The sequence below is a fragment of the Chlorocebus sabaeus genome, chromosome 21 (assembly GCF_047675955.1).
Source record: "Chlorocebus sabaeus isolate Y175 chromosome 21, mChlSab1.0.hap1, whole genome shotgun sequence".
In the NCBI taxonomy this organism is placed as follows: Eukaryota; Metazoa; Chordata; class Mammalia; order Primates; family Cercopithecidae; genus Chlorocebus; species Chlorocebus sabaeus.
The window spans coordinates 112,850,639-112,874,185 of record NC_132924.1 but is presented as its reverse complement, the minus strand read 5'-3'; the positions used below and the strand labels follow the sequence as shown (position 1 = coordinate 112,874,185).

The window sequence follows — 23,547 nt, the reverse complement described above, 5'->3', positions numbered from 1 at the left end:
AAACATTTAACGACATGGAAGAATTGTAAATAAACTTAGCAACCACAGTCGTTAGAACTGGCAATGGAAGAGAATTCAATCAGTGAAAAGAAAGCTAAGCATGGGACTGTATTCTGTAATGCAAAAGAAAAGGACAAACATTAGCTGGGCGTGGTAGCACGTGCCTGTGGTCCCAGCTACTTGGGAAGCTGAGGTGGAAGGATTGTTTGAGCCTGGGAGGCGGAGGTTGCGGTGAGCTGAGTTGTGCCACTGCACACCAGCCTGGGTGACAGAGCAAGAACCTGCCTCAAAAAAAGCAAAAAAAAAAAAGGACAAAGAGGTCAAAACTATCAGAAACAAGGTCTAGATGTAGAAAGACAGGAGATAGAAATCTAGTTTTGAAGGAGAGAGGAAAAAAGAACAGAAGAAATATTTAAAGATATTAGAAAATATTTTTAAGTTGAAGCAAGACCTGCATTTGTAGATCAAAGCTCATCATATGTTAGCCAAAATTAATAAAAAACAGACCTAGATTTAGACATATTCTAGTGAAACCGTTAAATGTTGAAGGGGAATTTAACATTAATGTTAAAAAGCCAATACGAACAAAAAATCATTTTATTTAAAAACACATAAATGGAAAAATGTGGTCTGTCCTTGATTAGGAAGAGATTTGATATTGCAAAGATGCTGATTTCCCTCAAACTAATTGATAAGGTTAACATCATCCCTAGTAAAATGCCAGTGGCATTATTTTTAAAACTGTCTAAAACTGTTTCTGAAATTATTTTGGAGTAATAAAAGATATTGATGGGGAGACACTGAATACAGGGAAGGAACAAATGACAATAAGGAAATATAGTTAGGTATAAGCTATTTTGTAAGAAGAAGAAGAAAGATTGGATGGAGTTGAATGAGTTTTTAAAAGTGAAACAACAAATAAGCAACTGACAATTGATAGGAAAAGACTAAAAATTTACATCAGGATTCCAGAGGACATGAGGAAATATGAGAAGGGCACAAACACCCTCAAACAGAAGGGATAATATTCCATCCGCAGAGTCTGAAATCATCAAGAAACAGTGACATTAAAATAGTAATTATAATAGCTAATATATTGACCATTGTGTCGAGAGCTAGAGAAACGATGATTAACACAACAAACACTCCAGGGTCTTTTGGAGCTTTGGGTCCAGGGGGAGGCAGAAAAAAGACATGGAAACAAACACAATCATTGCAAATGATAAAAAGGTATGAAGGAAATAAACAGGTAATAAGAATAGTGGCGGGAAGTGGGAATGACACTACTGAGGAAAGACCAGAAGGGCTTCACTGAAGATATTTAAGCCAAGACCTAGGAGATGAGAGGTGGAATGAATCAAAAAGCAGGGAGGAGGGTCATTAGGTAGAGAGGCTGGTTGGAGGTGGAAACGTGCTGAGATCAGGGCAGTCAGGTGCATTGAGGTCTTCGAGGAGGGAGGCAGAGGATAAGCCATGCAGGACCTTGGAAGCTACTATAAGGATTTTGGATTTTACCCTAGAAGCCACCGAGGCATGATACAACCTGATTTGCATTTTGAAAGATTCTGGGCCACTGTGTAGAAAACGGACTGGAGGGGCCAGAGGGGAGCAGGAACTGTCAGGAGGTTCTTCCAGAGTCTCAGTAAAGGGTGGCATTGGCCTAAACTAGGGTGGTCAGCATGGAGAAAAGACCTATAGGCAGGGAAACCCTGGAGATCCAATCTGTGGGACTTGCCGACGGGTTGTTTAAGGAAGTGAGGGAAGACAGGATGATCCACACATTTCTGGCTTGGAACCTAGAAGTGGAAACTCCCCACTGGATAAAAAGATGTGGATAGAGGGTGATGGGATATGAGCAAATAAAGTGGTGATAAGGCTTGTGGGGATGGGCCAGGCCTGCTGCCCTAGGAAATTAGGAGGCCTCATAGACTCTGAGTCGGGAGCCAAGTGAAAGCCACGTTGAGGAAGTTGTTCTACAACATGCGTGCTGGCTAAAATAGAAGAAGTCAATTGGGAAGCCAATAAATGAGGACCTGGGCTTCATTCAGGGCAGCAAGAATGGCAAGGAAGGAACTAGGAAATCATTTGAAGAAAAATTTGGCAGCGTATTGGGCTGGGCATGGCAGCTTATGTCGGTAATCCTAGCACTTTGGGAAGCCAAGTGGGGTGGATCTTTTGAGCTCAGGAGTTCAAGACCAGCCTGGGCAACATGACAAAACCCCATCTCTACAAAAAAGTTCAAAAATTAGGCCGGGCGTGGTGGCTCATGCCTGTAGTCTTAGCACTGGGAGGCCGAGGATTGCCTGAGCTCAGAAGTTCAAGACAAGCCTGGGCAACACGGTGAAACCCTGTCTCTACTAAAATATGAAAAAAATTAGCCAGTGTGGCAGCGTGCACCTATAGTCCCAGCTACTCGGGAGGCTGAGGCAGGAGATTTGCTTCAACCTGGGAAGTAGGGTTTGCAGTGAGCCGAGAGTGTGCCACTGCACTCTAGCCTGGGTGACACAGCAAGACTTCATCTAAAAAAAAAAAATTAGCTGGGGTTGGTGGCGTGTACCTGTGGTCTCAGCTTCTCGGGAGGCTAAGGTGAGAGGACTACTTGAGCCCAGGAAGTGGAAGCTGCAGTAACCAGGGATTGCACCACTGTACTCTGGGTGGCAGAGTGAGACTGTCAAAAAAAAAAAAAAAAAAAAAAAAGGCAGTATACGGAAGTAAAGAAGAGACAATCGAAGGTGACAATGGGAGAGGAATGGTGCCAATGTCTGAGGGCAGGTGGAGAAGGAGGTTGGTTCTGACAGTGTTTCAGAGTGATGACAGGGCTCCCAGATGGAAATGTCTGGCAGGCAACTGAAGTTACAGAACCGGAACTAAGATCTGAGGTCCAGGATGGCTGGCAAATGGGCCACATCCTAGATAATTGAGGGTAATTCAATCTTTCACACACAGAATCAGAATCTTCTAAAAAATTAGAATACACACTTAAAATTCAAACTGCATTTGTTAGTCATACCACTCTACATAATTCATTTTTCTTTGAAAATTCTGAAGCTTCCTTGGGTTCTTGCGCTTCAGGGTCACCATCAGGAACATGAATTATGGTTGTATGAGACAACTTTATCTGAAACAGAACTACCATGGTTTGGGAGCGAATGTTCTCTTTGACCCTCGGTGTAGGAAACAGACAGAGATGCTGATCTCCTGCATAGAAGGTTTCTATTCTCACACTTCTCAAAACTCACACAGATCACTATTTTTCAGTGTTAGCCCAGCTGACTTGCATTTTGTTTCCTGCTCTCGTTTCCACGTGTACCTTGTGAGCCATATGTTAGGCAGTTAATAATGTAGTTTCAGGAACAATACACCTGGCTTCCTCTGCTCACAGCACAGTGGAAACTTGGCTCCACCCATGCGGGAATCTCCCTGTTTTCTCCCCGGTTCACCTCCCTTGCTGACAATCTCTTTCTCCCTCTCCTTGGCATCTGTTTCTCATCTTCCTACCCTTTCATGTTTTCTTCTCTTCCTGCTTCACTGGCTTCTTTCTTTCCCTTCTGGCTGGCGTGTCTCCTTCTTCAAGCCGCCTGCTTCATCCATCTTCTCCCCTACAGAGCTCAGAGATTCAGAACAGCACTTGCTTGAATCTCATTGTCTAAGCAATGACTGCCCTCCCTGACTTCTGTCTGTTAAATAAAAATAAAAATTCTTATCATTTGAGCTTCATGACTGCCTGAATTCTTGATACACTAAGATTTATTGTGTGTACACAATGGCGACCCCCAGGCTAAGCACTTTGAATGCGTATCATGAGTGTTCCAAGGAGAAGAATTTCAGGAAGCATCTCTTTGTTCTATTTGGAAAACATAATTTTTATAATTATTCAAGAAGGTCATGCATGGAATCAAATGAATGCTGTGGCCAGATCCATGGCTGGGGTCCAAGGAGTCACTGTGAGGGCAGCGTGGCTTTTTGGGGGGAAGTTTGAACACTGTATTTCAGCTGTGAGTGGACATTATAGTGATCAGCAGTACTTACTGCCTGTGCATGGACCCTTTACTTCATTCTTCTACCTTTTCCTCCATCCCACTCCCAGCCCCTCACTCTAAAGAGTACACAGGAATGTAGAGTTGGTGAGAGTTGGGAGATTTGTTTGGGATAGGAAAGGCTGGCAGAAGAGGCCATCTTACAAGGTGCTTTCTAGCCAACCAGCTGAGTCGCCACATGGTAAAGTTAGTTTACAGTCTTTGTGAAGATGGATGGAATAACAAGACTTTGCAATGCTTCACTCCAACAATTCAGCCACTTTAATAACCAAACAAGATGTTAGTATGTGAGGATCAATGCAGGGCCAGTGGCTAACACTGTGGCCAAATCCCTGCCTGACCTCAGAATAACCGAGGCAAGCAGAGCCACAGGGGAGAAGTAACCCAGTCAGTCACCCAACTGTGTTCTTTCAGAGTTGAACACACAACACTGAACCTGGACCCATTGCTCCCTAAAATGATTTTCTGTGGCTCCAAATAATCATTCTGCTCCAGGTAGTTATGGCTCTTCCTCAAAGCTTCTGTGAAAATTACAAAAACAGACAAAGAAGAAAGAACTCTTTTAAATGGCAGCAAGGTCTAGGTGGGCCTTCTTTCTATTTATGGGTAAAACTCACTAATTACATTTTAATGGATTTTCTTCATGTTGAAATATGTACATTAAATGTGGAGGCTTTCATTGACATTAGAATTGCCTGAGTACCATGAGAGCATATCCTACCAATTCTGTTAGTTCATTTTAAAATGGACATTGTGTCGACATCACGTCAAGCAGCAAGTTTAACTGAGGCTAACAATGACGGATACAATTTTCAAAAAGTTAAAATACATGCATTGTGTTAAGGCATTGCCTCTTCTTTATCCCTATGGTCATTAGAGGCCACAGCCAAAATCGGAAACTACTCTTCTTTTTTTAGATTAATAGACTTTATTTTTTAAAAGCTGTTTTACGTTTTCAGAAAAATGAGCAGATAACAGCATTTCCACATACTGGTCCTCCTTCCAGTTTCCTCTATCATTAACATCTTATATTTGTGTGGTACATTTATGACAATCAATGAACCAATATTGATACATTATCATTAACTCAAGACCATAGTTTACAACAAGGTTCACTCTTTGTGTTGTACATTCTGTCAGTTTTGACAAATGTTTAATGATATGCATCCACCATTGCAGTAACAGACAGGATAGTTTCACTGGCCTAAAAATCATCTGTACTCCACGTGTTCATCCCCTCTGTCTCCCCCCAGATCCTTGAAAACCACTGTCTTCTTCATGTCTCCATAGTCTTGCCAATGCCAGAGTTGGAATCACACAGTATGTGTGTTGGAATCACGCAGTATGCAGCATTTTTGGATTGGCTTCTTTCACAGTGCAGTATGCATTTAAGACCCCTCCATGTCTTTCTGTGGCTCAATAGCTTATTTTTATTACTGAATGCTGTGCCATTGCATAGATGAACCCTAGTTGGTTTATTCATTCATTTTCATTAAATACCTCTATGTGCTCTACATTTAACCAAGTTCCATGAGGATACCAAAAAATTCTACAGCTTTCTCCTCAAGGTTAGTCTAATTATGAAGACATGTATTAGGCAAAATGATATAAAAGTATATTTTAAGGCATTTAAGTATATGGTTAATTCCAAACAAATGTGTTCTAGGAAAGCAGTGTTTTCAGGGGAACACGATCCTCTGAGATTAGACACATACTTTTTGTGTATATGTGTCCAGGGTCCAAGGCATTCATCACATTCTTAAGGGGATATAATATGCCCCCACAAAATTAAGAACTACTGCAAAGATGAAGAGGGGTGCAAACGATTATCAGTTGCATTTGTAACTGGAGAAGAGCTCATGAAGGAGGTAAGGCTTGGTCTGAAAACAGAAGGGTGGTAGTAGGGCCTAGTTAGGTGGGCAGAGGAGCAGACAGCACCAGGAGAGGTGTGAAAGGGAGGCAGGGGCGGTGAAACAGCCAGGAGGAACACATCTACTTTGAGTTAAGAAAGGGAGAAGACATAAGATTAGCTAGAAAAGGGAAGTCCTTCAAAGTCCAGGAGATGTTTACGCTGGGATTATAAAGCACAAAATGTCTTGTTCATCCCATACAGAAAGTGTTCGCTGGGTGCGGTGGCTCATGCCTGTAATCCCAGAACTTTGGGAGGTCAAGGTGGGTGGATTGCTTGAGGTCAGGAGCTTCAGACTAGCCTGGCCAACTTGGTGAAACCCCATCTCTACTGAAAATACAAAAATTAGCCAGCATGGTGGCGCATGCTTATAATCCTAGCTACTCAGGAGCTGAGTTAGGAGAATTGCTTGAACCCGGGAGGCAGAGGTTGCAGTGAGCCGAGATCGTGCCACTGCACTCCAACCTGGGTGACAGAGTGAGACTCCATCTCAAATAAACAGACCAAAAAAAAAAAAAAAAAATAGAAAGTGTCTTGTGCCAACTGTTAGCAGACACACATACATGCACGTGTATTATACACACACCCACATAAGCATTAAGATGCATTTTCTTTAAGAAGTATAGCCTTCTCATTCTCTTTGCCACTTCTTTGTAGAAGAAATCCCCTATAAAAGGACTTTGGATTAAAAAGTCAATATGAAACCATGAACCCTGATCAGGAAAGAGAAGACAGGAGAGAGAGGTAAGAAGGAATGATTACTTTCTACTAAGTCAGATTGGTCTCAACACTTGGCTCTGAAAAGTTTGGCTTATTTTCATTCTGAATCATGAATGAGAAAATGCTCTGCAAACTGTAAAGCACTTTGTAAATGTTCTCATTATTATGCTATTCCATCTCATATGAAATATGTTTCCTTTTCCTCTCTGCTTTTTTAAATCAAATCCATCCCTAAATGCCTGGCTCAAAATGTAAGCTTTCTTTGACTATTTCAGCAGACTATGATCTTCCCATCCCCTAAAAGTCTATCAAATTTATAACAACAGTCTTTCATTTGGCCCCAGTATCACAAACTACACACCCTGGTTTGTTTTTTCTGGGTGTCTGTTTTGCCTTTTAGTACAAAGGTGTTCACTGTTGTTTGCCACTCACTAAAACGGTGTTTGGCACAGAATAGGTGTTCAATAAATACTTTTTTTTTTTTTTTTTTTTTTGAGACGGAGTCTCGCTCTGTCATCCAGGCTAGAGTACAGCGGTGGATCTTGGCTCACTGCAACCTCCACCTTCCAGCTTCAAGTGATTTTCCTGGCTTGGCCTCTTGAGTAGCTGGGACTACAAGAGTGCGCCACCATGTCCAGCTATATTTTTTTTGTACTTTCAGTAGAGACAGGCTTTCACTACGTTGGCCAGGCTGGTCTTGAACTCCTGACCTCAAGTGTTCTGCCCACCACAGCCTTCCCCAAAGTGCTGGGATTACAGGTGTGACCCACTGCACCTGGCCCAATAAATACTTTTTAAATCGTATTAATGACACAGGATTTCTAGAGATATGTTTTGTAATATTTTTAGTTCATGCAATTCCCATAGTAGATAATCATTCAATTACATATCTAAAAACTGGTGACCTGGTCTGAACATTTTGTCTGTTTAGCCACGAATCAGGCAGGCTGCAGACAAACAGCCACGTGACCCTTCTTCACACCAAGCATTCTTATTGCTCTTCTTTTCCTTTACCATCTTGCTTTGTTTCCTATTGATGTTCTCTTACCTGGGCCTCAAATGATACTCATGACTTTAAAAGTGCATTTTCCAGTATATCTCTTTTGGAGGAAAAGGGTGAAAGTATACCCTCCTCTCTTTCCTCATTCACCCTTTGTAGTAGGGTTGACTTGGAAGTCTAGGACCCAGTGAAGAGCAAACTCAGTCTCCTATGAGTGAAAACAAACAGGGAGTCTGATTTCTGTCCCTGCCCACATCCCTGCAGATAAAGAGGACTGGCTATTTGTTCAACTGTGCCTGATGCAGTCCTTCAAGAATAACCACCTGTGCTCTATATCTGTTTGTTTTGTTTTCATTGTCAATAAACTGTATCTAGATGCTGGGTGGAGTTCTACAGAAAAATTGGACTTAAAAGGCAAACCTCTGGGAGCTGCTGAGAGAATAAAGGCAAGTAGGTAGGTGATAATGCAGGCCAGTAAACAAACCACCAAGCCGACCATGGGTGAAGCTGGCTGGCTCTCCTTGGAAGGGGTGGATATTGGAAGAATCTCTGTAAAGCCAGGAGTCCAGGTCTTAGCCTTGTGGTTTTGGTAACTCTGTTTTACTAGTTTACTCAAGAGTTGTCAGGATCTGACGAGCTGATCTATTCCTATAAAACCCCAGACTGGCTTTATCTTTCCCAAATCAGAACATCAATATATTTATTTAGAATGAGAAGTATATCCTTTCAGGACAGGAATGTTCAGGTTCAGGGCACTTATGTGCATGATATGCACAAAACTGATAAATTAAAGTTTTAATGTGGAGATAACTTGCTAAACATGGAATCAGTCTTGAGGTGTGCTTTCTATGGGATACAGCATACCCTGGAACACACACAAGCTCTGCTCCACTTGGAAAAATATCTTCCCGCAGGAAAAAAATATTACAGTGTGGAGATGCGCAAACACATTCTTCTTCACTTCTTTTTTCTGAATTTCACAAAGACTACCACCCATACTTTAAAATTATACCTAAAAATTTAATTCCAAAGTAAGTATGAGACCACTGCAAGAAATGAAAAAAAAAATTCCAAAGATATATAAAGAAAAAGTTAATAATTTCATGTCTCTGCCACTGCCTCCATACCCAACTCCATGGTAATAGATGTGCGGGGCCTGGGGTATACTGCCCCCTGTACCTTTCACTAGGATTATACAAAGACATGCAGTATAGTTAGGGATTTTCACATTTCTTTTTATAAATATTACACAATACAACATACTCTGAAACTTACTCCTCTCACGAATATATCACAGACGCTTCCCCTTGGCCAATGGGTATAACTCAGACATTATTTTTAGCAGCTGCATCATATGTGATCATTTCCCAGCCTGCCTGTGGTTAGATGTGGCCATGTCACTGAATTGTGGTCCATGGAGTGCAGAGGGAACCAGCACTCCATGCCTAGGACTGGCCTCTAAAAATCTCTTGTAGGGGTATCCTCCATTCTCTCCTTCTATCTGCCAGCTGGAAGTGAAGGCCTCCAAGGCCCCCACTCACAGGTGGGGGAAGCCTGGGTCCCTGAATTACTATGTGGAAGGCCACTTGCTAAATCCCTATCCTGACTGTTGTCAGAATGAGAAATAAACTTTCATCGTGTTAGGCTGCTGTTAGTATTTATCTGTCACTGCAGCTTGTGTTACCTAACTGAGGCAACGGCTTCCACTTTATTGGTGTTTCTGGGTTCTTTTTTTGTGGATAATCAGGTATAAAATCCAAAACCTAAGCTCAGGCACAGTGGTTCATGCCTGTAATCCCAGCACTTTGGGAGGCCAAGGCAGGAGGATGGCTTGGGCTCAGGAGTTCGAGACCAGCATGGGTAACATGGTGAAACCCCATCTCTACAAAAACATACAAAAATTAGCTGAGTGTGGTGGTGGGTGCCCGTAGTCCCAGCTACTCAGGAGGCTGAGTTGGTAGGAAGACTCGAGCCTGGGAGGCAGAGGTTGCCGTGAACCAAGATCGCACCACTGCACTCCAGCTTGGGTGACAGAGTGAGACTCTGTCTCAGAAAAATAAAAATAAAAATCCAAAACCTGTAGCAGTCAATCATGAAGTCACTTATTACACATTCCCCTAATATCTATTAATTCATACAAATGTAATATGGAGTCCTTAGCCATCTATCTTATCCATCTGAGTGAATTCATAGGGGCAAGAAAAACATGGTCTACCATTCAAATTGTTGCTTATTACTAGGTACCGTCATTTAGTTTGATCACAATGCAAGCTTGATTTCTTTTCTCTAAGAGTTTAAGGAGCCATTTTTCTTTTTGACCACCATCCTTTCATCAACTGTCCCTGACTAATCACTCAAACGATATAGATTTTGTTGTTTTGACAGAAGTGAAAAAACTTTCTAAGTAATTATTTCAGTTTTTCTTGTTTTAAAGGTAGAATAAAGGGTGAATAGACAACAGTTGGAAAAGTGAAAGAAATGGGAGTTTTAAAAAATTAGCGAGACTTGGATTGTTCTAGTTTTCAAAAATCATAATAAGCATTTAGTAGTAATAGTTGTAGGAGGAGGAGCAGCTTGAACGTTTCAACATGAAACCCAGAAGATCCTTGTGGTCCCTACTTGCATTTTAAACTAACGTTCCCTCAGCTGTATGACTGAGGCGAATATTTAGTAAGCCTCAGATTGTGTTGCAGCAGTTTGGGGTAGAATGATTGCCACGTGGTCACAGGTATGTGCAATAAAGGGAAACTGTTGTATGTATAATGTATGGAGAGGAGGAAATAATGGAACATGGAAACAGATGACTTTGGTATTTTGTCCATGAGCCTAACTAATGATGTTGCTCAGATTCCACAGTTAGGGCTCAGTGTGAGTTGGCGACGGCATTGACCTAGGACTCCATGTACAGACCTAAAACACTCTAGAAGAAAATATGTTTATAGGCTGGGTACAGTGACTCACGCCTGTAATCTCAGCACTTTAGGAGGCCAAGGCGGGGAGATCACTTGAGGTCAGGAGTTCAAGACCAGCCTGGCCAACATGGCGAAACCCCATCCCTAGTAAAAATATAAAAATTAGCCAGATGTGGTGGCAGGCACCTGTGGTCCCAGCTACTCGGGAGGCTGAGTCAAGAGAATCGCTTGAACCCAGGAGGCAGAAGTTGCAGGGAGCTGAGATTGTGCCACTGTACTCCAGCCTGGGCAATAGAGACTCCCACTCAAAAAAAAAAAAAAAAAAAAAAAAATCTTACAGGATACAGTGATTTGAGGTCATACTAAAAAGACCATCAGATCCTAGCTGTTGGATCAGATATTTATTTCACTAATAAAAAGATTAAAAGCCAGGTGAGATAGTTCACACCTGTAATCTCAGCACTTTGGGAGGCTGAGGTGGGAGGATTGCTTGAGCCCAGGAGTCCAAGACTAGCCTGGGCAACACAGAGAGACCATGTCTCTACAAAAAAAATTTAAAACATAGCCAGCCATGGTAGTGCACGCCTGTTGTCCCAGCTACTTGGCGGGCTGAGGCAGGAGGATTGATTGAGCCTGGGAGGTTGAGGCTGCAGTTAATTGTGATTATGCCACTGCAACTGCACTCCAACCTGAGCAACAGAGCAAGACCCTGTGGAGAAAGAGAGAGAGAGAGAGAGAGAGAGAGAGAGAGAGAGATTAAACATATTAAAGGTACAAGCATTTTCTACAACTTCTCAAATTATTATTTAAAAAAGGCAAAAAGTGAATATGTATGTCTGGTGGGGGTGCTAAACAAGGTGAGAATGACACCCCATCACACTAAGGACCTCCATTTACCAGACTGGTGGGTGTCATCCATACGGAATTGGAGAAAGGGTTATATCCTGCTTTTGCTAATGATTTATAAGGTGGGCACTTACACTCAAAATCTTATAGCCCTTATTTCCAGCCCTTCTTCCATTTTACCTACTTGGACTCCTGCTCAAAAATACCCAGTGCTTCTCTGTTGCTTTTGGAAATAGATGTAAATACTTCTGCTGGGCAGTAAAGGCCCTCCCCAGTCCAGGCCCGATCTATTTGTCTAAACATATTTTGTATTAACTGTTGTCTAACACCTGGCCCCAGTCTGGGGCAGGGCCATCCCTAGGGCATGGCCATTCCATGTGCCATGTCCATTTTTCATTCCCAGCCCTATGCCTTTCCTCTTCTCTTCCACATATCCAATCCCAGCAGTGCCACAGGCAGAACTCAGTGTCTCCAAGTCCACCTCCACATAGCAGTCTGGCTCCCTCCAAAGTGCAAGAGAATTGGTTGGTGGATGGTCTGACGGGTGCAGTTGCATTGTGCCCCACATTCAGAAGGACCATGGGTCTGGCTCCTCTGTCTAGACTCAGATGCTGGTGCATTCTGGCCTTACTCATGTAACAAGTACTTATTGAACCCCAAGTAAGTGCCAGGCACTGTTCTAGACACAGTATCAGTGAACAAAACAGTATCAGTGAACAAAACAGACAATGATTTTGTGAAACTTACATTCTAATAGAAAGAATCAGACCATATAAAATGAATCAGACCATATAAAATGAACTTTAAAAATAAGTAAATAATAAGTGATGTTAGAAGAGAATAAATGCTATGCAAATATAGCAGAATAAGATAAGGGCAGGGATTCTTATCCTAGAGTTCCAGACTCGTAGTGGGTTCATGGATAGAATTCAAGGGATCTATGAACTTGGATAGAGGGCAAAATGACACGTTTATTTTCATTAATCTTAAACCTTCAAACCTGACTGTAGGCAACCAACCTCAGAAGCCACAGCAATACCTATAACTTTGTTACCAATTGAAATCACAGATATTTTGTATCAGATTGACAATTGTTGCAGATTTCTTGAACTGTTGTTTACATTCATCATTACTTTGTAGCTATTGGACCTGTGGTTAAATCTTGATATGCAATGTATCAGTAAAGAAACATACATTTAGTAACTCTTTCTCAAAATTGTATCAATAAATACACATTTAGTAACTGTATCTCAATATAATTAGCTTCTTTTGTAGTCTTATGTGTTTTTATTCAATGCATTTAAAAACATTATTCTGAGAGGGTAATCCCAGGCTTCACCAGACTGCAGAAGGAATCCAAGTGAAAAAGAAAAAAGGTTGAGAACCCTAGGTAAGGAAAAATGGGGTGCAGTAGAGGACAGCGTGGGTGGAGGGGCAAGTTGAGATATTAAATGGGGTGGTCAGGTTAGGTTTCATGCCTAATGCCCTTTGGACCCAAGTTTCTACTGCTTGCTCTCCTTGGCCATCTCAGTCATTGCCCTGGCTTTGCACAACCATCAGACTCAGGAACCCGGTGGTGCCATCTTGTTAGTCACCACTCTCCCAGCTGCCCACCACCTTCGCCTCTCTGGCTATTTAACACAGGACTTAACATTCAGAAGTTTGTAATGAATGTAATAATGTCAATAGAGCACAAAGAAATTCAAGGATATTTTTTAAAATCTTACCTGTTGTTGTTCTGCCTTCTATTTAAACATCCAACTCAACTAGACAAACTAGCTCAAATCAGCCAGGTGGTCCAGGCAGTATATGTCTCCTAAAGAAAAGATAAGCAAAGCATGAGCAGCTTCTGAAAGTTGATGAAGTGTACCACCTAGGGCAAGTGGAATGCAAGCTGAAGATATTGCCATATTCCAAAAGAAATTTTTTTTTTTTTTTTTTTTTTTTTTTTTTTTGAGACAGAGTCTCGCTCTGTCGCCCGGGTTGGAGTGCAGTGGCCGGATCTCAGCTCACTGCAAGCTCCGCCTCCCGGGTTTACGCCATTCTCCTGCCTCAGCCTCCCGAGTAGCTAGGACTACAGGCGTCTGCCACCTCGCCCGGCTAGTTTTTTGTATTTTTTAGTAGAGACGGGGTTTCACCATGTTAGCCAGGATGGTCTCGATCTTCTGACCTCGTGATCCGCCCGTCTCGGCCTCCCAAAGTGCTGGGATTACAGGCTTGAGCCACCGCGCCCGGCCAGAAATTCTTTAAAAATTCAAATTCATCTCATACATACATAAGAGAATCCTCAGAAATCTGAAAAAAGATCCTTTGTTTTTTTTTTTAAACTTACACTTTGAGGTTGGTGAATTATTTTTAAAAGATCTATACGCAGACTGTGACAAAACACTATAAGGAAATCACAAAAGTAAATTCTTCCTTAAAATGACTAAGATGCTGTTAGCTGTAGGTAATGGGATCCTTACTAAAGATGTCTTCGTAAAGACAGCTCTCCTCTCAATAAGGCTGGAGGTCAGTGGTTCCAAGGCCAGTTTACTTCCTCACCTGCAAGATGTCACTAATTGATCCCACCCAAAGCATCCCATCCTACTATGATATGGCTGAAGAAGAGGGAAAGGAAATGGACCACCTCTTCCCATGGAACACACCTTTATGAGAAAGGAGACACTTTCTCAGAAGTCTCCAAGTTTTACCTTTTATCTCATTGGGCCACATGACCACCACTGGAAACATGACTGATTTGCTGCAACTGACTTAGACTAATCATAATTTACTTTCTTGGGCAGGTACATTACTGCCTAAATAAAATCAGAGTTCTACAACTGAGGAAGAAGGCACCAGAGCTAGGGAGCAGACAACCACATGTGTCTTCCACATAGAGTGAAAAAAAGCTTCTGGATTATATGGAAAAAAAGGAAAGAAAAGAAAAAAGAACCCTAGGCTTAAAAAATAAAATTAAGCTTTGAAGTTATTTGAAGCAAAAGGTCTATCTGTGAAACTTTTCACTAAAATAATAACAGGTAATCCCAAAACTAAATTCTTCCTTGCATTCTATCACTTAATTATTATATTCCCAGAACTGTTCAAAGCTGTCTAGAAGTATACCCTTTCTCATGGATTCAGTACACATTTATTATCTCCTTCATATCTGACACTATGGTGTTTTGTTGCCTTGTATAGTTTATCTGCCCCTCCCTTCACATGAATAATTTCTACCGAAGGGGCAGATATTATTGTTCCACTGTATAGATGAGAAAACTGAGGTGCAGAGAAATGAAATTATTTCCCTATCATCACCCAGTTAAAAGTGATGGACCTAATTTTCCTGATGGTCAGTTCCTCTCTCACTGCTCCCATAGAGGGAAAGGTGAGACATTTAAAAAACAAAACAAAAACCTGTAATACTAGATAGGAAAAAATGAATGCAGCTGAAACAGACCTAAAATATGCTTTGGGGAGAATAAAGGATACATTACCTCTGGGGATGTGGGCTGGGGGATAGGAAGGGCTTCATGAAGGAAAGAGTATGTGAACTAGGTCTTAAAGGATGGGAAAGACGTGGCGTTCAGGACACTCTGGGCAGAGAGGCTGGTGTGCACAAAGACAAAGATGTGCAGCTATTGTTTAGGGTGCATGAGAGGCAAGAGTGGGAAATGAGATTGGGAAGGGAATTTTGGGCAGATCACAATGGGATTTAGGTGATGAAGGTTATGAAGGTTATTGTGCAGGTAATATGGTGACTCTGAACATCTCTGAGCAATGGTATGCAGTGCGCAGGAAGACACTGTTGTCAACAATGAGTTATGTGAATTAAAGAAGAGGAACAGACTGGAGTCAGGAACACCTGTTAAAAAAAATAGCACAGGCCGGGCGCGGTGGCTCAAGCCTGTAATCCCAGCATTTTGGGAGGCTGAGGCGGGTGGATCACGAGGTCAGGAGATCGAGACTATCCTGGCTAACATGGTGAAACCCCATCTCTACTAAAAATACAAAAAACTAGCCGGGCGTGGTAGCGGGCGACTGTAGTCCCAGCTACTTGGGAGGCTGAGGCGGGAGAATGGCGTGAATCCGGGAGGCAGAGCTTGCAGTGAGCCGAGATCGGCCACTGCACTCCAGCCTGGGAGACACAGGGAGACTCCGTCTCAAAAAAAAAAAAAAAATTGCACAGTAGCCCAAGGAGGAGGTGGGGATAGGCTGAATCAGGTACTGGCAGTAGAAATGAAGAGGAGTGACCTGTAATCCCAGCACTTTGGGAGGCCAAGACGGGCAGATCATGAGGTCAGGAGATCAAGACCATCCTGGCTAACATGGTGAAACCCCGTCTCTACTAAAAAATACAAAATACAAAAAAAAAAAAACAAAAACTAGCCGGGCGAGGTGGCGGGCGCCTGTAGTCCCAGCTACTTGGGAGACTGAGGCAGGAGAATGGCATAAACCATGGAGGCGGAGCTTGCAGTGAGCTGAGATCTGGCCACTACACTCCAGCCTGGGCGAGAGAGCGAGACTCCGTCTCAAAAAAAAAAAAAAAAGAAATGAAGAGGAGTGGAAGAATGTGAAAAGCTCTCACAACAACAACAACAACAACAACAACACAATGGGTCCTGGCAGTTGACCTGCAATGGCTGGAGCTGAAGGACTAGGAGGTGGTTATTGTTTACCAGAAGCAGGTTTGGGAGGAGATGAGCTCCATTTGGTAGAGGTGTCCAGAAAGCAGCTGGAAATGTGGGACAAGAGCTAAGGAGATGACTATGTCAATTCATATACCAGCCTCAGAGATCTGAAGATGAGCTTGCCAAGAGAACAAGCAGAAAGGGAACAGAAGAGAGCTTAGATTCAGTCCATCAAGAAAGAGGGTGAAGGGAGAAGGACATGGCCCCTAAATGATCAGGTCTCTCTTCTTAGTTCCCTCCTTTACCCCCTTAGCCTCTCCCTCCACACCAGCAGTTATGGAACTGCTTTGTGTAAATGTATCCCCTAGGGAATAAATTCAAAATACAGATTGCTGGGTGCCACCCCCAGAGATTCCTGAGTCAGTGAGTTTGGGGTTCTGCCTGAGGAGTCTGCATCCTTAGAAGGCCCCCTCGTTGCAGGCAGCCCAAGGACCACACTTCGAGAAATACTGCCATGTAACCTCTCCCTGTGTGATCTCACCTCCTTCTGTGGATGAGCCACCCATTATACACTTACTGATGACACAAAACAATCTCTATCTCCCATTAAAAACCCTTGGCTGAGCTCCAGTCCTGTACACCCACCTGGCAACTGAGTATCCCTATCTGAATATCTCATCGGTACTTTAGACTCAACATGTTCAAAATTGAATTCATTTTTCCCCACACCTGGTGCATTCAGAATACAGTACAAGTTCTTCAGCTTGGCATACAATCTCCAGCGTCATTTTCGACCACTGTCTCGGCCTTGCTTTGCATGTTTAGCAATATTATAATTTCTTACAGATCCTGGATACTCATACCTATCCTATATGCTGTCCCCTGCTAGAACTCACAGTGCCGGACACAGACGTGCCACCTCCCCTGCCCCAAACACACTCCTTGCCATTAGTCCATCTGTACTATCTTTTGACCATGTGCATCCTTTTCACTGCTGCACTCGTTACATTGTATCATGCTCCTTGCTTGGTGGTTTTTCTTTGAACTTGAGCTCCTTGAAAGCCAGGGCTATGCCTTATTCCCTTTTATACTCCCAGCTCCTGCTATAGAATCTAGCACATAGTAAGCTGTAGCTGAACATTTGGTGAATTGACTTTCCTCAGAAGGAAGGAAGGAAGGAAGGAAGGAAGGAAGGAAGGAAGGAAGGAAGGAAGGAAGGAAGGAAGGAAGGAAGGAAGGAAGGAAAGAAAGAAAGAAAGAAAGAAAGAAAGAAAGAAAGAAAGAAAGAAAGAAAGAAAGAAAGAAAGAAAGAAAGAAAGAAAGAAAGAAAGAAAGAAAGAAAGAAAGAAAGAAAGAAAGAAAGAAAGAAAGAAAGAAAGAAAGAAAGAAAGAAAGAAAGAAAGAAAGAAAGAAAGAAAGAAAGAAAGAAAGAAAGGCGGAAGGAAGGAGGGAAGGAAAGGGGAAGGGAAGGGAAGGGAAGAGAAGGGAAGGGAAGGGAGGCCAGAAATATTGGGGAAAAAAACCCAAAAACCTAAACAAGCATGTGAAGGGAGGAAGGACTAGGAATATTGAAAAACAAAACAAAAACTAAACAAACATGTGAAGGATGTGAACGGGAAGGGACTGAGCCAAGAAGAGTGAGGTGATTAACAGCGTCTAACTCATGTTTGCTTAGAGATCAAGCAGAGGAGGAACTGAGAAACGGCACTCGATTTGGCATCCAAGAAGCCACTGGCAACCTCAGAGCAAAGAGTGAGTCCTAACTGCCCTCTGTCAGGACGGTCAAGCCCCTCCAGGGGTTGCCACATAGGAGCAAGCTCTTTCATGTCAGTGGGAGGAAACCTTACAACTGAAACTTCACACTTTACAGAAATGCACATGTCCACTGATTCATCACTGAGGTAGGCTTAACTTGGCTTAACAGGACCTGTAGGCTTTTAAAAGAGCTCTCCTTGGTCTACCTTTATTTCTACCTCCACCCCCAAGCTGTTTTCTGCACCATTTCTACCTAGTGTGTCCAAGTTCAGCCTGGACTGCAGGTCAGGGAAACCAAGCTATTACCTTCCTCCCATCATCGCAGAAATTTGTCTGCAGGATTGGGTTGCTTCTCTGAACTGCTTCTCGTGTGCAAATCCATCCTAATCTGCCATTCCTGCAACCTCCAACAAAATCGCCCTACCTTCTGTGCATCTACATTACAGCTTCTTTTCATTCATGGGCTGATTGCACTTTTTTTTTTTTTTTTTTTTTTTTTTTGCCATAATTCCTTTCTGCTGAATGCTCTTACAGCATCGCTTTGCTTTTCCTGCACCCCTGTTCAGGTGTCTGATCATTTTCCTTCGAGGAGCAGAAGCAGAAAATGAATGATGTTTCCCTATTCCCCTGATTTTGCCAGTGTAATTTCTCCAAGACTGCCATTTCCACAATCAGATTCCCTTCACTCTGCCAAGCCTCGCTCTCCCCTTTGCCCTTAAAGCCACAGCTCTATTGTTCCTCATTTGAATGCAATGTCTACTCTTTTAAATTCTCTGTGAGTGTAATGTCTTGTCACTGAAGCTTTCAGTTAAAGAGTTTTGTTATTAAATACTACTGTGTTACATATTGTATCATTGAAACCGATCAAAGGCTTAAAGCAGAAAGACAAGATAATTTCTTAAGAATAATCCAAACAAAAATAGGTCTCTACTATGACTTGTTAAGAAACAGAATTAAAAGAAAAAGAGAGGAAGAAGAAACAAAGAATGTGTAGAAAAGATAGAAAGATACAAAGAAAAAGAAAATTAGACACACAGTCAGAAAGAGAAGAAAATAGAGATAGAGTAAGAGACCAAAAGAGAGGTGTGATATCAAAAGACAGAACTTGAGATAGTGACCTACCTCCCCCAGGCACATCCTTGAGAGATAAACCACAGGCTTGGACATGGAAAATAAGGAGCTATCAGGAAAATAAAAGCAACATACACCAAGTGAGAATAAGATACGAGCCACACAGACATCATGCTAAGAATACCCTGAGAGTAATAGAGATATACATACCCAAATGCATACACCAAAACGAGGGTTATCTCTATCCTGTGGCCTTGAAGATATTGTTAGGTTGTGCAGCTTCACAACTATAGGCATACATGAAAAAAAAAAAAAAAATCCTTCGTTCCATGTCCTGTAAGTAAAATGAACTTGAAAGGAGGTCAAAGCTCCCCCATGTTCACTCTACCAACTCCCAAGAAAGATACGACTTGCACCATTTTGTAGAAAGGCAAATTAAGGAGAGGTAACAGTATAGATGGTTACTAAATCCTTTCCAATTTTCTCACCTTTATTATTGTTCTTCAATGCACCCTGAAGTTAAACGGTATTTTGGCAATGTAGAGTTCCATGTACTGTAAAAAAAAAAAAAAAAAAAAAAAAAAAGTGATTTTTTAAATGATTGATTAAACTCCTTAGAACACTGACTGCAAATGTGTTTATTAAATAAATACAATACAATGCACACTATCTGTAACCAAATGGGACAGCTCCCAGAACTCTCTCATTGTCTCAGGCCCATGACTGGCAATGCCCTCTCTGCATGGAGTACTCTCTGGTTCTCTTTTCTGGTACCTCCCTAACCCTCCCCATCCTTCTACTATCTCCACCCATAAAACAGGACACATATTCAGGTGGAATTTAAGAAACCTGTATTTCCCTCCAAACTAGTTTCACCAAAGTCACTAATGCAATTCTTCTTGCTAAATCCAATGGATGCCTTTCTGAACCCCCCACCCCCGCTTTTTTTTTTTTTTTTTTGAGGTGGAATTTAGCTCTTGTTGACCAGGCTAGAGTGCAATGGTACTATCTTGGCTCACTGCAACCTCTGCCTCCTGGGTTCAAGTGATTCTCCTATCTCAGCCTCCCAAGTAGCTGGGATTACAGGCACCTGCCACCACGTCCAGACAATTTTTTGTGTTTTTAGTAGAAACGGAGTTTCATCATGTTGGCCAGGTTGGTCTCAAACTCTTGACCTCAGGTGATCTGCCTGCCTCGGCCTCCCAAAGTGCTGGGATTACAGGCATGAGCCACAGCACTCAGTTGCCTTTCTGCTTTGATCTGACGTGGGCCTCTCAGTATCACGCAGCGTGGTTGACCTCACTGGGATGTTGAGGAATCCCCCTGTCCCGGCTGTCCTCCAACTTCTCTGCCCTCTCGTCCATGGGGAGCTCTTTTTCCTCTTCCCGTGCCTCAAATACTGGTACCCTCCAGGCTCTGTCGCAGATCCTCTCTCCTCCCAGCTCTCATGCTCTCCTTCGGTGACATTTCACTGTTAGGTTTATACCTTGCTGCCACTTGATTGCAGTCCCCAGAGGGAAAGGAGACAATTAGTATACTCAGTCTGCCAATTCATGAAAGAAAATCTAAGCTCATTTCAAGAATATTTTTCCATTATATCATACCAACTATGCTAGCTCAATTGAATGCATGTTTTGCGTCTCATGGATACAGCTTCAGTCATGGCGGCCTGAAAAGAAGGTAGGCCTCTATCCTTTTGGCTCCATCTTGTTCCCCTTTCATGGGACTCTATTTCCTTGCCCAAGATGATTCCCTTTTTATGGGGAGGAGACTACCTGTAAAATGTTTTCAGTTGGCACAAGTGATACTCATTTTAAGATTGCCTAGAATCACTCATTGCTAGACAGCAGCTGGGATGGACTTAGAGGGCATGAACACTGGTCAGTGCTGAGTTCAGGGGCAGTCCTGTAAAGCAGGGACCTTGCTCCAAGACGCTGCCAATCCAGTTATGAACACAGGGTACCTACACAGAAGACAAGAGTCAGCCATCTAGGGTAGGGGTATGCTGTGGACAACAGAGCGTGAGCAACAGGCAGGAAATGTTCTGTGAGCCTAAGGAAAGATGAGACAAAAGTCAGCGGGGCTGGTCACAGGAAGGAGTTAGAATAATAATAACTTTTATTGAATCCCTACTATATGTCTGCCCTCTATACAAAACTCTCTCTGTAATCTAACCCAGCCTCAGGGGCTGTGAAGAGGACAATATGAAATGCCTTTTATCAAGTTCTTAGTGTTGTGCTGGACACAACGGGGCATGCAACAAATTGCAGTTATCATCCATTCAACAATATGTGTGCAGTACTCACCATGCATTAGGCAATGCACAGTTACTGGACATACACTACAAAGCAAGAAAAACATGGTTTCTGTCCTTACTGAGCTTACAGTCTAGAGATGCCTTGTCCAAAATGGTAGCCACTAACCATCCATCATTATTAAAATTAAAAATTCAGTTCCTCAGTCATAGTAGCCACATTTCATGGGCTCCACAGACATAAGTGGCTACACTGCCATTATGGCAGCAAGTTCTAATGGCCAGCACTAGAAAGGAGCAGAGAGACATGTATGTAGGGTATGTATGTAAAAGGGAGTTACATACCTGTGTGGTGAAGGCTATGATAGAGATTTATAGATGCAAAAGGAGAACATTACTATTGTTCTCCTTCTCATAATCAATATACAGACACTGAGGCTCAGAGAGGTTAAGCAATTTGACCAAGATCACATAGTTAAGTGGAAGAGTTAGGATTTGAACCTAGGTCTGACTTACTCCCATGCTATCTTGGGTTGTTTTGTGGAGGAGGTGATCCAGGCACAGGTAGAATCTGGTTAAAGAGAGAAGATGGAGAAGGCACCCCTCTGGGAAAGTGGGTAGGAAAGTGACAGCTTGGGCAAAGGCACAATGACAGAGATGGGTGAGGCTGGCAGTGGGCTACAAGTAAACCAGTCTGGCTAGAGAAGTAGTGACTTGCTGAACTCATGTCCTTAGAAAGCTAAGTCAGGACTCACCTGCCTTGATGAAAAGCCAAGGCGCTAGAAAACTCAGCCCCACCTGCAGAGCTTGAGTCCTTAGAGGATGTTAGCCAGGAGCATGGCATGGCCAGAACCACATATTATGAAGGTGGCAGTACTTAGGATGACCTGGGCCAAGACTAAAGTCAAAGATTGCAGGGAGGATAGAAGGGAAGGAGATAAATGACAGGTGTAGAGCAAAGAACACTAGAGTGGGAGTCACGAGACCTGTTCCTAAGCTTCAATACTGTGTGACATTGGGCAACAGATTTTACTTCTCTGGACTCCATTTCTTCAATTCTAAAAGGGCAGGGCTGGCCCAGATGACCTCTGAGGTCCCTTTTAGCAACAGCGGTCTAGGATTCTGCAAATGTGAATGGCATTAAGTTAAGAGAAGGGGTAGGAAGTGTAGCATTGATTATGGGGGCAAGGAAGACGGCAGAGTCCAAGATCACAGAGAGAAAGGGGTCGTGATGTGCCACTAACAAAATGTGAAAGAGCTTGCCTTTTTTTTTCGGGGGGGGGGGGGCGCGGAGAATGGAGGATGGGAATGGAAGATGGAGACCGGAAAGGACAAGAAGTAGTGAGAAAATCACGGGGTTGTTTTTAAGAATGCCATACAGTGTTAGAGATCATTATTTTACACCTTAAAAAGATAGCTTTTCAACTTTTCTAAACCCACGATTTACAGTCGGAAATAAAATTGACATCATGGTCTAGTACACTTATCCAGTACCTATAATCGAAACAAAAGGTTTATGAAACAATAGTTGCCCTTACTAAGGGCAATGGACTCTAATATTTTCTATTGGATTCCATTTCATTCTTTTTGAAAGCCGGTTGTCTTCTGCTGCATTTATTTTATGATCTATTACTGTATCACGACCCACAGTTTTAAAAACAGTGCCTAAGAGGAGACTCAACAAGTCTTTCTAAGTTGGAGGGGATGGCAGGGCATCCTATCCAAGCATCCGGGAGGCAGCTGGAGAAGCAAACCTGGAGAGGCTCCGGGCTGGGGAGAGTTTGGAGAGTGTTTAGCGAAAGCCCTGATAGGAGAAAGCGCTGTGAAAAGCGAGGACCCAGACAGCTGTGAGCGCCCATTCAGTGATGGAGGGGGAACCCTCGGGACAGTGTAGACGCGAGGAGGCGAAGATCAGGGTGACGTCGAAGCCAGACTCCGGCAGGAACCCAGCGACCACCCCAGGGGCTGCATTTCCGCGGCGTGCACGGTAGGGCTTCGGTGCCTCTGACCTCGCGTGGCTTTCCGAAGCTCCTCCACTCACCCGCCCTCCCCGGGAGCACGGCGCGCGCCCACTCCTTCATTCATTCATTCCACTCCTAACTCCGCGAGCGCCAACCGGCTGTGAGATGGGCGAGCCACTTTGCCAGCCCGGGGCTCTCTTTTGGGTCGGTTCCCTCCCCGCCAGCACACGCGCGCACCCTCGCACCTGGGCACACACATACACACACACACACACACAAAGTTCTGGGGGCCCCTCTGCGGACCGGCTCGGCTGCGCTGGGCTCGGAGCCCTGCGCCCGCCGGGTCCAGGCCGGCCCTCTCACCCGCTACCCGGGGCCCGCCCCGCGCCCAGTCCCCCCGCGCTGCGCGGCAGCCCCTCCCGGCGCGGTCCCCTCGGGCCGCCGGCGCGGCTCTGCCCTTCGGCTCGGCCTT

General features: G+C 43.4%; 1 long non-coding RNA gene across 5 annotated transcripts; it reads right to left on the bottom strand.

The window, feature by feature from the left end:
* Positions 1-4,280: 4,280 nt before the first annotated feature.
* LOC140709704 (uncharacterized) lies at positions 4,281-23,539 on the bottom strand. 5 transcript variants are annotated; one of them, XR_012090441.1, is made up of 8 exons: positions 21,631-23,538; positions 20,828-20,912; positions 19,951-20,356; positions 19,349-19,414; positions 19,071-19,147; positions 18,912-18,969; positions 13,152-13,240; positions 8,004-11,287 (listed from the first exon to the last, which is right to left on the bottom strand). It is a non-coding gene; the product is annotated as an uncharacterized lncRNA (long non-coding RNA). The 5 variants fall into 5 exon arrangements; XR_012090442.1 differs by lacking the exon at positions 8,004-11,287 and adding an exon at positions 4,281-4,558 and having other exon boundaries at positions 20,828-23,539; XR_012090440.1 differs by having other exon boundaries at positions 20,465-23,539.
* Between the last annotated feature and the right edge of the window lie 8 nt (positions 23,540-23,547).